The following is an 18,580-nucleotide window of genomic DNA, read 5'->3' as shown; positions in this document are numbered from 1 at the left end:
AATATGGACTTTTGTCAGTGTATTTGATGCACTTGGATGTCTGTCCAGTATGGCTTAGGGAAACTTTGAGGGGTTTAAACAATTCTGTTCTATTGTAATTTAGGATGTGTTTGATGCAAGGAATGGTGTGTAGGGATGAATTGGGTCCCAGGGCCACAGGCAGGAGGTGCAATGTGGAATGGGCTGCTCCACTTCTGATTCCAGGCTCTGGTCTGTGCTGCCTGATGTTTACTGAAATGATTTGCATGAGCCCCGTGTAAAATGTTTTTATGTTATTCTGTGTGAAAAGCATTATCTAAAGGCTAGATATTTGTTATTTAGGAAAATTTAGACATTTTCTGCTGGGGAAAGAACAAGGACAACCTCTGGGGAATCAAGCATTTCAGGCCCTTACCAAGCACTGTAAATGTGCAAATGAGGCAGTTGCACTGCTGCATTATAAACTGTCAGTCTTCTGCTGGAGTGGGGAGAAAAAAAATCCTAAAATATATGGTATAAAGATAATAGACTACCTTGTGTCTCAGCATGGCTTTAATGTATTAGGTATGAAGTCAAATTTACATTCATTTTAGAATAAACAAACATGAATCCTCTTGTGATATTAATGATGGCATGGCTAACCATCTTACAAAAAATACTGACATTGAAAGAATAGTTACCAGGCTTTCTACTCTCCAACACACAGAGCAACATCATACAAAAAAATCTGCTTATTTTACAGTATAATCCAACTGTGAACAGTAATGTTAATATTTCAATTAAAATATTTTTTCCAAAGCAACTTTAATGTCATCCTCCCATTTACATGTGCACATGTCTTTGCTGATTAAAAATTTCCCACCTCCATTGCAAATTAGCTTATTTTATTCAAGTTTCTAAGAAACAATCAGAATAGCTTCTCTCTTTCATATCAATTTAAAGGTTTTTAGGGTCGTGTGTGACTCCACTGCTGTTTTCTCACTCGTTCTTCCCCCACTGAGAACCTTCCTGAAGCTGGTGTTCAGCACTCAAGAGATGCTGTTGCTTGTGTCTTGGTCGATCTCAGGGGTTGTTCAGCGAATGGGAATGGAAAGTGTTCACAGGATTTGGCTGGCTGTAACAACTGCTGTGACAGCTGTTACAGACTCATTTATGTCTCTTTCTTCCTCTGAGCAGTCTTAAATAAGAGATGCAGTAGGAGCAATCCTCTGTCTAGCTGACCCTTCTGCTTTACCAAGTTTCACAGGTGCTCATCAACTGAAAATAACAGAGAAGAAGAAGGATCTGGGAGTCCTAGCTGGGCTCATCGTGCCTGCAGGAGACACCATGAAAAAGACAAATGTGATCTAGGATGTGTCAGGAGAGGCATTTGCAGCAGAGATAGGGAAGTATTGCTGCCATTATACAAGGCACTGGCGAGACCTTGCCTGAAATAGAGAGTACAAACCTGGTCACCCATGTTCTAAAAACTTAATTGAAAATGGGACTGATAGGGAGAAGGGCCTTCCAGGCAGACTGGAAAATCAAGGGGATGAAGAACATGTCATGTAAGAAAAGTCTACATCCTTTTAATGTAGCAGACCAAGAGCAGATACAAATGTTTAAAAATGCTCCAAATGTCTGTTCATCAAGGGTGAAAAGGTATTACAACTGAAAGATAGTGCTAGCCCAAAAAGCAAGTGAGGAAAACAGTAGCATGGAATTAAAGAGTCTCCCTTTAGTGCAGAGAAGCCCTAGAGCATGTTTCCAGTCCAGACACTGATGAGGAAAAAGCAGACTACTTTTAAGATGGAGCACAATACTTTTATGAAAAGGTGCATGTGGTAGCATTGCATTAACATCCATAGTCTGTAGGTCTCTTCCAGTCCTTCCTACAACCCTGACCTGCATGTATAAAGGATGTATAATGGTAACTGAATGAAGGAATATTTATTTTGGAAAAAAAGTTTGGTGGGAGGGAGGGAGAGGAGGAAGGTGGGTGAAGAGAGTGAGAGAAAAGGGCTGTCAAACAGGAAACATTCATGTGGAGTGTTTCTCTGCAGCTGAAAAATGAGCACTTCTCCCTAGGTGTATTTATTATGACACTTGCTTATCTAAAACAATAGTTAAAAAGAAACCTGTGCATTATTCAAGCTCTAATGCAGTGTGTACCATCCTACTTAGACTTGCTGGGCTTGTAGTCCATCAGCTCAGACAGGTGATCTGGTTTCTTTTATAAGCCAAAGTGAGTGGATTTTGTTGAGTTTGGAGATAACAGCAGGTGTTTCTCCTCCATGTCTGTTCCTGGTCATGTCTGTAGCACTTGGGTTCAGTGGAGTATCCCAGACTGCAGCTACACAGACCGATAGCTGTAAACTGCTCACAATAACAGCAAGGGAGAAAAGGAAAGATTATTTTGGCTGCACAGAAAGGAGGCAAGATGATTACAGTTTGGTGTAGTCAGTTGTACAGGCTGATACTGTGCACTGCTGTGACAGATGTGGCTTCAGGACAAGGATTGTCAAGGATCCCTTCACTTACCATGTCAGGAAGAGTAGAGGAGAATGGTATTAAAAGCCAAACTGTTCCATGTGAAACACAGGCAGTCTTCTCACACCAGGCTAAAGTTTTCCAGACTTGTATTCTAGATCAGGTATTTTCTTAATGCCTAGCAAAAGGAAAATTTCTGATCCTGTCACAAGTATTTGTTTACTTCAGGCTGGGCAAGTCTGTAGCTGGAAGAATGTGAACATTCATGTACAGGCTTGATGAATCACCATGAGAGTGGTTTCATATCAACTAACTTCTTTTCTTTCCTTCTTTTGCCCCTCTTTTTTTTTTTTTTTTTTTTTTTTTTTCACGCTCCCTTTTCAAACAGTATTTTCTGAAGCTGAACGTCAGTTCACCAGAGATATTACTGTTGGCCATCCTGCATAGCTTTCGAAAGAACTTGTTTAATATACCAGTGTGCAATGGTAACAACACAAGAAAATAATGAACTGAGGTTTTTTGTGGCCTCACACCAGTTATAGGCACAGAAAAAAAAAAAAAAAAAAAAAGATTATGATGCAATTGAAGTCAGGTACCTGCAGTGGTACCCAACTGAATGCAGCAGATCAGTAGAGGAATGCCCAGAAGAAATTAAACAAATGAATGACTGATTTTCTTATGCAAAAAATAGTGATGAGACTGTACCTGCTGTGCTGAAAAAAACAACAAATCAAAAAGCAAGACCAACCCTCTGTTTTCCTGCACCTTGAATGTACATAATAGAGCACAGGTACCTGTGCTTGGTTGCTCCTGTGTAACTTTTCATCACTTTGTTGAAATAGCTTATGAGAGGAGACTGCTGAGTAATTTTCTGGGGACTTGAAAGGATTATGTGACTACTGCTAGCTATGTGGTAACACTTATTCCTGACATCATTTATAGCAGCTTTGCTTTAGGGAATCACCTAAAAGAACTAGTGACATTTATATAGCACCTTCGTCCAGTGCACTTGACAAACCATAGGCAGGTTCCAGGGAAAATTTTATAACTGAATTCCAGCTGTTGCTGGACAGGTGGGAGGCAGCTGCTTAGCAGAGGAAGCATGCACGCTGAGGGGTTAGTAACTCCATATTATTTTGAAAATAGAGGATAGCTACTTTTTGTTAGTAGGGTTGTGTTCCATGATGCACTTGGTCATATGAGCAGGTTTTGATAATTCCTTGTGGTTATCATCTGTTTCTCAACCCAGTCATTCACACTGTGGCAGTAAGATTTCTTGAGATGGAAGGACATGAAATGATTGTGGAGCATTTAGGTTTGTCTTGCTATCTCTTACTGAAATATTGACCCACCTTGGTGGCACTGAAATGTTTGAGACTTAAGAAGCATACTGTTAGTCTTTTCTGCCTGGTGGTCCTAGCTATTTGATTACGGAGAATGTTTGACTTCAGGGACATACTGTGTGTGTGGCTTTCACCCTCACATGACCTCTTCCCACTGCATCTCATCTGCAGCTGTATGACCTTCAGCCTTAGGGGCATTCCCATGCCTGTGGTAATGGCATAAGAGGCAAGAAAGTCTGCCTTTGCCATAAAGCATCTCAAACACTTGTGGCCCATATAGCTTGTAAAATGAGAGCATTCTGAGTCCTTGCAAGGGCTTTTCTCTAGGCCATGGCTACCTCATGTGAGATAAGCCCTTTCTCTGAGCTATAGTCTCAGTGAGTCTTTCAGGAAAGGAATTTTGTCTTTTATATCGCTTCTTGATAATATTTTTATATTAAAAGAAAAAGTTTCATGTAGGCCCTTCAGCCTCTTGGGACAGCTCTCTATTGTGTCCAGCCAAAGCCTCTCAGCAGCTTGGCAATTTCTGTGTTTGCTGCACTTGCAGCTCAACAAAAAGTAGAAATCTTTAAACTTTTTTTTTTTTTTTTTTTTTTTTTTTTTTTTGTAAGGATGGGCGTAACTGAACAACACAACGAGTGTAAGAGACCTAATTTCTTTAAGAATGTTACTGAATTTGTAAAAAAGAGTTGGAGGTAAAGGAAAATATTTCATCTCTCTGCCTTTTACCCCACATATTTATGTATCCCTAGTCCAGTGTTGGTTTGTTGCAACATACTCTCTAGGGAAAAGAACGAGCTGGTGTTCCAGTTTAACTGTTTAAGCTACTCAGTCACAGTGTGTATTCTGCATAGTCCTATGTACTAGCACAACCTGATGAATGTTTGTCCTTCTGTTGTTGGTCTTTTGTTTCATTCCTGGCCAAGCTAGAAGATCTTAAAAGCATGTTTGATGTTTCTTTCTGTTACATTACATATGCCTACAACTGTGACTTCAGTTATGTAACATTAGACTTTTATGTAAATCTTGTTTCTTTTTTCTGTAATAGCCATAACAAATCAATTATTCCACAGTGGCTCCTAATCAAATATTCTGATAATGTCCTCTATTGAAATCTATGGAAATTTTTCTATGAAGCTACTTCAACTTAGCTTTTATCCTGTATTAAAATACAGTTGGTAAATATGCTTATGAGAATCTTTGATATCTATGGATTAGAAGTGGGAAGTGCAACTACTATAATTTAGAGATTCATTTATAAACCATGTAACATTATTTCTGTGAAAGATTATTACATAAAGGACAGAGACATATTTTTAATATATCTGCTTCAGGAAATTTGAGATCAGAAGACGGGGTAGTGTGGAAACCTGACACATCTATAGATAATCCAGAATCCAGAATGCTTACACGTTGTGTCTCATTGTGCAGAATCTTGTATAAAATGAGGTACTTCTCTGAGGAATATCATGTCTATCAGCTAGTGCTTGCTGTACACTATGATGTTACTCTTGGAAGTACGAGTCTCTTAGGAGGACTTAATGTAACTGGGAGGCTTGTAGTAGTTTCCCAGGCAGACCAAAAGCTTAAAATATTAAACTTACTCTGAGTCTGTAAACATCCTTCTAATAAATGGATTATTACAGCTGGAGTTTGTGACTTCTTTTCTGAACCCAGATTCTGCATGGGTGAGCTTTGACAAAAGACTACGTGGTAGCTGAAAACCTTCTTTAGACATTTTTATGTGAATAGAAGACATAGAGGAAGTGTGTAAATGGGTCTCTTTCTTTCAAGTGCATCTTTGCTCATCAGTTATAGTAACAAGTGGTGGTAGTTTTGGAGGCCTGGTTGGTGTAAGATATTTGCAGTACTGTATATTTTGTGTTCTGTTAGTTAGGGTAAGTGTGGCCTTATCTGTGAAAGAAGTTTGAAGGTACTGGATGAGCTCTAAGAGTTGGAAGATACTTCCATTAATTTACACCAGTATCTGTTTGCATTTCTATTCCAAGGCCTGTTTTATATGAAACTGGTAAAAATACATTTGCTTTTATTACAGACATTGTTTATGGAAGGATGTTAGACAAAAATGCTGTCAGTGGGATAAATATTGTGCAAAAGGTAAAGGAAACACTGAGATTTGCTAGAAACAGTTTTTTTCAAGGTCCCCTGTTACTAAAGAGTTTTAAAAAGCCTTTTAGTAACCACAGGAAAATCTATGATTGTTTACATAAAAACATTTCAAGCTCTTCCTCTGTTATAAATTATGTGTGGTGAGTAGGTACATTAATGCTTGCAGTAAATCTCTTTATCATGGTAAAATTAAAAGAATATTTATAATTTCCTTAAAATGTATTTGGTTTTCAGTAGATAAAAACTTATGAAGTTATTCCTCTAAAGAGAACTATATTTCTTGCAGTTGTTAAACCACTATCAGCTGTATAAAAATGGTTAGCCTATTTAAGTGTTTCACCTACCCAATAGTCCTTTCAGTTACACACAGATAAGCTACAAATGAATGACATGAATAAACCAAACATTTTATCTTGAATAACAAATAAAGCTATCATTTTAATTTGGAGACACCATGTATAGCTTACAGTTTCCATTGTATGCTACTTTTTTTATGATGGCTTATTTATGGCTGAATTAATTTATTTTTTTTTAATAATTGAAACTTCTCAAGGTCATATAAGCCTTTATAATTCAAGAAGTTAAGTTAAAATATTATTTTCTGTGTAAGCATCTGTAAATTTTGATGGACATAGGTTTGAGCTTGTGCAGGATGGTCTATGGGTGGCCTGGGCATTAACTTGAGCACGTGTCCTACAGTCAAAGAATCTGATGCTCCTTTGTTCTGAGAAGTAACAAAATCCCCAAACCACTGTAATCTCTATTTAAAGATGCAGTCAATTTTAAACTGACGCCCTCTTTGCTAAGGCAATCTTATTTTTGCAAGGTACTGCTGGGAATGGTATTTCCTCCTGTAAAAGAATGTTTTGTTCCACTTTGCTTTACACCATTTTCCACAGGACATCTGTTTTATGCAATAAAAACCCCTCATCAGTGCAGGCAGCTACCTGTAAAACAGGATGGTGGGTATAACTGTGAAGATCATCCCAAGACACTGGTAAGACCTCTGTGTAGCCTGTCAGAGTCCTGATGTTGCATTGTCATTTATCCCAAGCAAAGCAGTTATGCTGCTGGATAGCAAAACAAGGTTGAAATTTGTTGTTGTTCCTTTTCACTTCTGTGTGTTAAGCGCTGTCCGAGTGACTGGTGATGTACTTACCTCTTCTTGGCCCTCCTTCACCTGAGAGCTTTCAAAAAATTTTCTATATCATACTGAAATACTAAAGTAATTGACACTGTAACTGTTCTCTACAAAATTCTTTTGAAATGAAAAATGAGCCAGATCTCTCAAGTTGGGTTCTTTTACATAATACATAAAAGGTGACTATGTATAATAATACAGTAGATGTGTTCACTCATTATGCTATAATTCATTTCATGTCCTGTTGTGATGTGCCATTCTGTTTAATATCTGTAACTTGCTCAACTGAAGCACAAAAGTAGCAGAGCTGTAATGAAACCATTCAGAGCGATAAAGGATGATATATTTTTCTTAAAGGAACAGTCATTTGATTTTAATCTAGTCTTGCTTGGGAAAAATTACCTTTTAATTCCATGTATTTTAGCTTAGGGAGAAAGCCTTAGGTGTAGACCCAAGATTAACATATACAGTAAGGCTTTGTAGTTACACTTTTAAACAACTTTTCTCATACAGCTCTGCAACTAAGACTTGGGGTATGAAAATGCTTTTGAAAAATGCCGCCTTTGAATTCTAATATGAATTGTCAGAAAAAAAAAACAACCCCACAACCCAACCTGTTTTCATCTTCACAGAACAAAAAAATGCTAGAAAACTGGCTGTTGTTTATTTTATTTACAAGCAAGTCAAATGTGAAGTACAGTACTAGTGGGAAAGGTGATGATAAAAAACCCTTTTATAAACAATATGTTGCTGAAGTGCTCAAAAACATAATCTGTGTGTTATGTAAATATGTATCTGGAAATGCCAAGATACAAACTTAGAGATAATACCTATATACAAAAAAATAGGTCTGCACTCTCCAGAAAGTAAATGATTGTTTAATTACAAGCAGCAACAAGGACATATTCATGATGTTAAAAATCATTTTTATAATTAGACCAGTTGTAAGGCTACCAACTATCTTCAGTATAGTTTGATTTGTATAACTACTTGCCATGAAATACTTGAAATACAGAACACAAAAGGACAGTCAGTGTTAAGGAAGGAGCTCTTTGTTTAAGCCAAACAAGACTGGAATAGGATTATCCTGTTTATCTGCTCTTCTCTGTCTAATATCCAAAAAAACCCTGTCATATGAATGTGTTTTTAAAGCTGCCTTTCTTTTTTAAACATTCACTTTTAAAAATAAATACTGCAGACAAGCTGAAGTGGATGAAGGCCACATTTCCTCAGTTCCCCCTGCAGTATTGTAAGCAGTCATTTTTTAATAGGCTATTTTAATGGTTTTTTTGTGGTGATGGAAGCAGGGGAAGAAAAAGAGGAATGTGAATAGCTCTTCTAAGAGATTTCACAGACTTGTTCTTTTCTTCAGCAGGAGGAGAAGGGATAAATGCCACTTATCTGATCTTGTTCCCTGAGAATTCCTGCCAAAGGTCTTAAACAGAGTAGTTTCAGGTTTTTCTCAGCATTCAGACATCTACTTATTGATTATGATATGGTGTTTTGTTGTGTGTACTCACCAAGAAACTTAACCTGAAATGCTTTTAGGTCAAATCAAGTAATTCACAGAAGCAGCAGATCAAGAGCTAAGGCATGCAAAACCACACTTGTGGTACAAGTGGCTGGAGCTTAAGAGAATAGAATTTGACTTCAACTACACATTAACAAAAGGGTATTTCATAAAATTTCTTGTCCATTTCTTGTATTGGGACAACAGGGACCTAGTGATTGATAGTGATGGGTGATTAGGTGAGCTTGAGCGGTCATGAAGAAATGCTGAGCAATCTTCCCAAAATACAGAGACATGCTTTAGAAGTCACACTCACATTCCAGTAATCTGTCTTCTCAAAGAGTTATGAGCATATAAAACTCTCACCAGATGCTACCAAAAGCACTGGCTCATGTGTTGCAGCAGTAATCTGCCCATTGGAAGAGCAATAAACAAGTGTAAAAAGTATTTTCTATCTCAAATTTCTCTTAACTGCCAGGGAAGGAATTTCTTTTCCCAGCTCAACTTACCACTGCCTCACACTTTTTTCTGCATTACAAAAAAAAAAAAAAAAAAATTCCGAAGTCTCTTCCTTACTAATCCACCGTGGGTGTGAAAATCACTTGGCATTTTGATTTTCAGCCAGTATTGCTGGCTGGGAGAGACTGTTAGGAGAAATGAAATGTAAAAGCAGGAAGAGGCATTCCACCAAGAAGATGGACTGGATGAGTGGGTACCTGGCCCTGGTGCCATTTGCTGCCACTTTCAAGGAGATCTTGAGTCTCAGGAAGGCAGTGGAGAAGGAGGATTATCCTGCAGTACTTTCAAAGCTTCAAAAGGTACTGCTGACAGGTGAGCAAAATTTAGAGCAATGTATTACAACATCTCATCCCTAATTTAGAGCTAAAGCATGTTTCCAAGAATGCGCTGACTTTTGCAGAAACCACCAGTACAATGCTGAGAAAGCTCATCTCAGTGAAAGCAACCACGTTAGAGAATAGTTCCTGCTATGGTCTTAAAATCGGTGCTGACTGCCTGCCAAGGGGCAAATATATTTGGAAGCTCAGGAAAAGGATCCACAAAAGAAAGTTTGCTACCACAAGAAAGCCTAACACTTACCTCTGGAAATACATCTTAGTTTGGGGGAAAAAAATTGAATACAGTCACTGAATTCTTTAAGTGTTTTGGTTTGTTTTTTTTGTTGTTTTTTTTTTTTTTTTTTTTTTTTTTCCCATGAATTGCATTAACAACATTTCAATGTGGAAAACTTTTTTTTTTGCTAGTATGAAATAATGAGATTCTTCAGACTTACTGTGGGTCATGCACTATTTTATGCTATTCACACTGTGCAAAAATATTTACAATATACTCTGGAAGTGTGTCCTGGTTCAGCTAGGGTAGGGTTAGGTTTCCCCAGCAGAGAGGGGGAAAGGATCTCCAGCTGGGTTATTCATACCATGCTGACGTCAGGTCTGGCGCGGCAGCGCAGGAAGATTTTCCTTTGGGCTTTGGTGATGGGGAGCATGGGGCTGTCTGTAACCATTGCGGTATTTCTCTGTATATCTTTTGTCTTGTCTTGTTGGCTGTTATTACTGCTTATTATTCTTATCATTGCTACTGTTGTTGTTCAAATTGTTATTTATCACAGTGTTGTATTAAATTTCTTCTTATTTTAACCCGGGGTTTGTGCCCTACTTGTGTCCAACGGTGGGGGGAGGGACAACGTCAACGTGGTCTCTGGTCCCGGCAGGGCTTAAAACCATCACAGCCTTTTTTGGCACTCAATGTGGGGCACAAGAGGGTTGAAATAAGAATCAAAAAGGGACAGACCCTGACCAGAGTGTGTTAGAGCAATCTGTTGGGTGTAATTTTTCTGCTTGTAATTGTACTGTTTGATAAGAAAATGTTTGCAATGCTGGCCCACTTGCTTGCGTGGTGGGGCTGGATTATTCCTTATATCCAGTGTATGATCCCAGTGCTGGCGTTTGTTATTGGTGGAAAATGTATAAAGGGTCTTATGTTGTTATACAGGCTACTGACTGCTTATAATGTGTTTTTATCGTTATTTGTGGGGGGCGGACCGGTACCTGTTTGCTGCCTGGGCTTTTGTTAGGAGTCTCACCCCCTCTATGGGTGAGCCAGGGGAAGAGATCCTCTTGGTTTTGGGGAGTTTCTGTTATCCTTGGAGCCTGCAGGCCAGTGTGATTGCGGCACAATGCTTTCTGAATGCCTGCCTGATTTCGGTTTTGGGCCATGCGGCACTTCTCTAACAATAGCAGTGCCCGGAAACCTGCCCCGAGGTCAGATAACAGTGAGTGGCAAGGGGTGTGGGAAAAGATGGGCAAAGGCCTGAGTCGGTGGGCACCTCCAATGCTTTGGAATTTCACTCCCGAACAAATGCAGAGCCCTGATAAGCTGATGGAGTGCTTAGAAAGGGTGTGTTACCTGTCTGGCAAAACCCAGGAGACACAACTCGCTGTGATGTGTTGGGGACTTGCCCATGCCTACCATGTCCTCCTTAATACCACTCACTGCCCTCAAGGGGGAGAAAAGGCTACGGAACCTGAGAGTGAAGTTCCTGGTACAGCAGCTGGTCTGGGGGAACAGGCAGAGCCAGTCTCAGTCGCCTCCACCAGCACAGCAGCTGAGCCAGAGAGCCAGCCAGTGCCGGTATCAGTCACCCCGATACAGAAAACAAAATATACCAGAAAGTCAGCTCGCAAAGTGGGGGATGGGAATGAGCCAGGCCCAGCACGGGAACAGGAGGAAGGGCCAGTGAGAAAGCCTAATGGCGAATGGAGGCTAACTGTGGACTACCGTGGCCTGAATGAAGTTACGCCAGCAATGAGTTCTGCAGTGCCGGACATGCTAGAGCTCCAGTATGAACTGGGGTCGAAGGCAGCCAAGTGGTACGCCACGACTGACATTGCTAACGCGTCCTTCTCCATTCCGATAGCGCCAGAGTGCAGGCCACAGTTTGCGTTCACTTGGAGAGGCATCCAGTACACCTGGAATCGATTGCCCCAGGGGTGGAACCACAGCTCCACCATTTGCCATGGACTGGTCCATACTGCACTGGAGAAAGGTGGGGCTCCAGAACACCTGCAGTACATTGATGACATCATTGTATGGGGGGACACAGCCAAGGAAGTCTTTGAGAAAGGAAAGGAGATAATTGAAATCCTCCTGAAGGCCGGCTTTGCCATTAAGCAAGAGAAAGTTAAGGGGCCTGCAAGGGAAATTCAGTTCCTAGGAATAAAATGGCAAGATGGGCGTCGCCACATCCCAATGGAGGTGATAAACAAGAAAACAGCCATGGCCCCACCGACCTCTAAAAAGGAGACTCAGTCTTTCCTGGGCGCTGTGGGGTTCTGGAGGACGCACATCCCGAACTACAGCCTGATTGTGAGCCCGCTCTACCACGTAACCCGTAAGAAGAACAATTTTGAATGGGGCCCTGAGCAACAACAATCCTTTGAACAAATTAAGTGGGAGATTGCCCAGGCAGTAGCCCTCGGGCCAGTCCGGGAAGGGCAGGAGGTTAAGAACATGCTCTACACCGCAGCTGGGGAGAATGGCCCTACCTGGAGCCTCTGGCAGAGAGCACCTGGGGAAACCCGAGGCCGATCTCTAGGCTTTTGGAGCCGGGGATACAAAGGCTCTGAAGCTAATTATACACCAACTGAGAAGGAGATACTGGCAGCGTACGAAGGAGTTCGGGCTGCCTCAGAAGTGGTCGGCACTGAAACACAGCTCCTCCTGGCACCCCGACTGCCGGTGCTGGGGTGGATGTTCAAAGGAAAGGCCTCCTCCACGCATCATGCAACAGAGGCCACGTGGAGTAAATGGGTTGCGCTGATAACACAACGGGCTCGAATAGGAAACCCCAGCTGACCAGGGGTACTAGAGGTGATCACGAACTGGCCAGAGAGCAAAGATTCCGGGATGCCACCAGAGCAGGAGGTGACACGTGCTAAGGAGGCCCCACCATATAACGAGCTGCCGGATGAGGAGAAGCGATCTGCCCTGTTCACTGAGGGGTCTTGTCGCATTGTGGGAAAACTTCGACGATGGAAGGCTGCTGTGTGGAGTCCCACACGACGGGTCACTGAAGCTGCTGAGGGACAGGGTGAATCGAGCCAGTTCGCAGAGGTGAAAGCCGTTCAGCTGGCTTTGGATATTGCTGAGCGGGAAATGTGGCCGAGGCTCTACCTCTACACTGACTCGTGGGCAGTGGCGAATACCCTGTGGAAATGGCTGCAGCAATGGAAGCAGAACAACTGGCAACGTAAGGGTAAAACCGTCTGGGCTGCTGAAGTATGGCAGGACATTGAAGCCCGTGTGGAAAACCTCGTTGTGAAGGTGCGCCATGTGGATGCCCATGTACCCAAGAGTCGGGCCACTGATGAACATCGACACAACCAGCAGGCAGACCAAGCTGCCAAGATTAGAGGGTCTCAGGAGGACTTGGACTGGCAGCGCAAAGGTGAACTGTTCATAGCCCGGTGGGCCCATGAGACCTCGGGCCACCAAGGTAGAGATGCAACATACAGGTGGGCTCGAGATCAAGGGGTGGACCTCACCATTGACACCATTGCAGAGATCACCCACGGATGTGAGACGTGTGCTGCAATCAAACATGCCAAGCGGGTGAAGCCCCGGCGAAATGGAGAGCAAATGCTGAAATATAGATATGGAGAGGTCCAATGCGTACCACAGTGGGACTTGATTCTGGGTGAGAACATGCTGTGAATTATTCTGTGCCTTTGTAAGTTGTTGTTTTGTTATTGTTAACTGCTAAATGGCAGCTGGACATGACGCAGATGGTATAGAATAAAGGGGTGGATTATGTCCTAGTTCAGCTAGGATAGGGTTAAGTTTCCCCAGCAGAGAGGGGGAAGGGATCTCCAGCCGGGTTATTTATACATGCTGACATCAAGTCTGGCGCGGCAGCACGGGAAGTTTTTCCTTCGTGGCTTTGGTGACAAGGAGCACAGGGCTGTCTGTAACCATTGCGGTATTTCTCTGTGTATCTTTTGTCTTGTTCATTGTTATTACTGTTTATTGTTGTTATCATTGCTACTGTTGTTGTTCGGATTGTTTATCACACTGTTGTATTAAATGTCTTCTTATTTTAACACGGGGTTTGTGCCTCACTGCCAGCCCGACCGGCTGAGGGTGGGGGAGGGGCAACGGCAATGTGGTGTCTGGTCCCGGCAGGGCTTAAACCAGCGCAAAGTGAAACAAAGAAAACCGTCCTTTATCTGATGATATCTTGATAGTTTGATAACAAGTATTAATCATTTATAAGACATTAGAAGTATTACTCGCTATAAGATTTAATTGAAAGAAAGCAATTAGGGGGGATACTATCAAAGGTACCTGGCCACTTCAAGTCCCATCATCTTACAGTGGAAAACTGAGCAGCTAGAATACCTTAAATTGTGCTTTGAGACTCTTCCCTCACTCTTTTTCCAGTACAAGGATAAAAGTGAAAGGTTTGAACGGTTTCACTTGAGCATTTCAAAGCTTTTGAACTTTAGAAATCTGAAACCATCTTGGCTGGAGAGACTTCCTGTATGCCTTAGGTGTTGACTTCACTCAGGGCAATAGATTTCTTTACTGGATATGATTGGGTTTTTCGTTGTTTTGGTGTTGGGTGTTTTTTGTTGTTTGTTTCCCCAGAGCTGTATTCTGTATTGCATTGTTGAACTTTTCTTGCAGTCTAGAAGAGAATTATTAGACTTTTGCTTAAAGTTGACAGACACTGTCTTTGCTTTCTTTGGAAAACTGAACTGCATCAGGCCATGCTTTCATTAAAAGTTAGTAAGAGTCTTTAGATGTTTAACAGGGCCATCAAGCAGGATGCATTACAGATATAGTCTGTATGTTGGTAAATGCAGCCATGTGCAAGTCTTGATGGCAGTGATATTTCTTCTGACTCCTGTCTCTAAAGAATAAATTAGATTAGATAACATTGATTTCTCACACCACAGAATGATGCATGTGCTCTGGGGGCATCTTCAGCCTTTCTGATGGCTCCTTTTTAGCTTTTGGCGCTTGGCAAATGTCATCAAAGGCTTTTCAAGATATAAACTTCTTGATACGATTCATGTCTACCATCTAGTCTTTGTTCATCCAGCTCAGGTAGGCAGCAATGTAGTTTTGTTGTCTTGTGAGATCTGTATACTGTGCAAATCATATACCATGTTTATGAAGTAGCTTTGCTTTACGCTTTCCATCCCATTTCTCCCTTTGAATCTTTGGAAGCTTCCAGGGCCTTCTCATTTAGAAGATGCAGATTAATCCTGGCTCCTTGATGAATGGTTTTTAATGCTTCAGAAAGCCTGATAATCTAACTGGTTACGTTAATTAGATACAGAAAGGAATGCTGGTGATTGATGAAGTTCTCAAATACTAGTTCAGAACTGTGATTCAATGTTAGAAACTTAGTTTAGTTTACCACAGCAGGTAAACTGGAGCTGTGTGAAGAAGATGGGTCTGGGAGAAATTTTTGTTTGTCACTCTGATTCAAACTGGTGTTTCCAAACTAACTACAACCTGAACCCTCCAGTTGCTTAAGGGGTCCATTACAGGATACCTTTCTAAACTGTCTGAGATCTAATTTTATGTCAGTTTTAATCAGCAAATATTATTACTCTTCTTTTTTAACTCACCCTTGTTTTCATTGTCATAATTTGTATGAAAACATGTAATGATAATATTGTTGACTTGATAAAGGAGAAAGGTTCTTTATGTTCAAAAATAAGTATTTAAGTATTTTTAGTGTTATATCTGTTGTAATAGAAGAGACTTTGTGCTTTTTTTCTTTTTTTTTTTTTTTTTTAATAAGGGTTGTCTAAGGCTCAACTTCACGAAAACATGCAAACATATATATCGTTCCTTTTCTGTCCAGGGAAAAATCTGTACTTATATGTGAAGAAAGGTTTTATAGGTTCTGCATATATTATTTTATATAACATTCTATTTGCCTGGCAATTGCATACCCTATATGAAAATGTATGTAATTCATTTCTCAGAGTGGGACAACATGAGACATAAGAATCTTCTGAAACCCAAAGGAAGATTTTAGTTTGCTCCTTTATATTTGGAAATATATCTCCATTTATAACATTCAACATTGTGAATATTAAGAGAAATATTCAAGATTTGACTACTTTCCTAACAGTCCTCAACTCCCAGGACATCATTGCTCAATTTACTATTGTTAATTTTTTTGGTATGAAGACTTCTTGGTTTTCAACAGCTCTTTGGAGTGTTTATGTGATAAAGGTGATTGAAGTGACTAAACTGTATGGTCCTAAATGCTTATCATCACTAGTGTTCCTGGGATTAAAAAACTCAAAAGCAGAAGTTCTGAAACTTTGTCTAGTACTTCTATAGAGTGTGACATTCTGGGAATAAAATCAGTATTCTTCTGATTTGGTGAATAAATCTAAGTGTAGTTTTCAGAGTTCAGAAATCTTAATTTATCTGAATTGCAGCCCTGTTCTTTTTCAGTTTGAGAAAGTGTTCATGACTGTTAAAACAAGAATGAAAAATATGAGCATGAAGCAGATGTTACTTTTGCCTGCCAGACCAAGAATTGGCTAACACAGAATATACCTCTGTCTAGTTCCCGTAGATAATGCAATATTTCTGAATGAAAAGGGTGTGGATTGGATTTTAAGAAAATACTTTTAAATATTTAGATAAATATATGGACATTGTAATTCTTAGTATAGATTCAGATGGGCATATTCTTTGAATAGTCTGGGATTTCTTTTTCTTATTCAACCTATGTTCACTTAACACAGCCTCAAAATATAGCTCCCCTTGTGGACACTCTACCCCTGCTTTGTGAAAAACGTAGTATTTCCAGAATAAAGTAAGATAAATAAACATGGCATTCCAGAAATGAATGCCGAGGGAGGGAGAGAGGGAGGTGTCCTGCAGTAACTACTCCAGTGCTTTTCCCAAAATAGACAGGCCTCTAGTTTTCTCCAAGTGCAGATCAGTCTAAAGCATGTCTAAAGGATGTCAGCATTTCTAAAGAATGATAACGCTTTTTGAGTATGGATAGACAACTTAACATTTTGCTCCATGCTTACTTCTTTGGTGAGAGGAAGTCTGTGTTTCTACAGTGGTCTGAGACTCGGACACAATATTTGCTCTTACGGGTGCCAGGAATGACCTCAAGTAGACTGCTAAGGTCACATATTGGCAAAAAGCTTGAGCACAGATTTATGTCCCAATAATTGCAAGATATGTGTTTCATGAAACAGAGAGAATAATCCCACTGCTAACTTCTTGTGTAAAGAATGAGGAAAAATATCAATATTATTTTGATTCTCTCTTTCTGCATGATCCACTTTCATTGTCATCTTTCCAGCATAAGTATTTTCTTTCTCTAAAAATACATACTGTTTGTAATGCGCCTCTGCCAGGTGAATTGGTTCGTGCTATCAGTCGTCATCACTGGCTCCTTAGCAGGCATGACTTTTCCCTGAAATTTCTTGGTACAGCTGTTTGGGTGAGTATTCTCTAACCTGTTTCAGACGAATGACAAAAAGACCTATTACTGATCTTGGTTTTTGCAATGAATTTGGGTAATTTAGGCTCAGATGAGATGGTCATCCAGGAGCAGCAATATCATCTGACAGCCTGTAGTACTAAGAAGCAGGGAGGGGTTGTGTCTTCTATTGGCACAGCCATCATGTTTTATGGGGACAGAGCTTTCTTGTCGCCAAGATAAACACAGTGCAACTATTTGCAAAGAGATCCTCAGATGGTACATCTATAGAAAAGTCCGTCATGCTTTCTTTTCTGATGTCTGGTCTGTCATTAGATGAGTGAATTGGTCTTAGTTTTCTTTGGTGCATTTATGAAATCTTTATTTTTTTCTTACATTTGAATGGGTTTTTTTTGTTTGTTTACAGTACACCTTATACTTGGACACATGAGATTTTGGCAGATTTACATGTCTGTTATTTTTTAATACCTAGCCAGAGTATTTTGTGTCTCAAAAACATACATATAATTTTCTGCCTTAAAGCCATAAAAAGTTATTTGTCAGTCAATCAAAATAAAAATGTCAGAAAAGCTGGAATTTTATTTGCATGACTAAAGCTGCCAATAGCTCTTCCAAGACAATAATATTATATTTTCAGTCTTACTAGCTTTCTATTTTACCATTTAAAAATGTAATTCATACAAAAAAGATATTTAAGAGCAGCATAAGGTTGCATAATTATGTTCTGAAAAGTCAGGAAACCTGAATGCAGCATGCAGGAGACCTCAACCCATAAATAATCCTCATTGTAGTTACACTCAGATTTAGGATCTGGTCTTCATGTGGATCTCCATTTGCATTCTTATTTGTATCATTAGCCTTTGAAATGGGAAATTAAACTAAATGATAGATTTCTAGCATGTGTGGGAAATAGATAGATTTCTCTTGGTTTCTTTCATTCATTCTGTCTGAGCTTAATGATATGCTGTAGGTGGGAACTGTGCTAGGCGAACGGTTGGACTAGATGATCTCCAGGGTCCTTTCCAACCTAGATGATTCTGTGTGATTCTGTGTGAATCTGTCCGGAACCAGACCCTTCATCTCATTCCCCAGTTGAAGCTCTTTGTAGAAATTGGTTTGAAGATTTCTGATGCTTTTTGAGCTTATAATAGACAAGGTCGGTAACATTCTTGCTTCTCACTTCTAAAATTGCTATGTAAGATCAGAGTGTAGTCATCTGCTGTCAAGTTTTCCACCAGCCTTAGCATTCCAGATGGTGATCTATACATAGGCCTGGTTGGCTATCACCACTGCCTTTTTGGTATTGCCAACTAAAAATCATCTTTAGGCAAAAAGTGTTGAAAACCTCTAATTATCTCTGTGCATTTTGCTCCATATTCTGTTTTAGTGTTGACAAGGCATTGCTGTTGCACGTTTTCAGTTTAGTTTTTAGTTTAAATCAGGCAGCAGAATCAGATCTTTCTCACTTGTCTCAATGCATTCTTTGCTCCTGGAAT

This window comes from Athene noctua, chromosome Z (assembly GCF_965140245.1).
Source record: "Athene noctua chromosome Z, bAthNoc1.hap1.1, whole genome shotgun sequence".
NCBI lineage: Eukaryota > Metazoa > Chordata > Aves > Strigiformes > Strigidae > Athene > Athene noctua.
The sequence above is the reverse complement of the archived record's forward strand: the minus strand, read 5'-3'. Positions refer to the sequence as shown.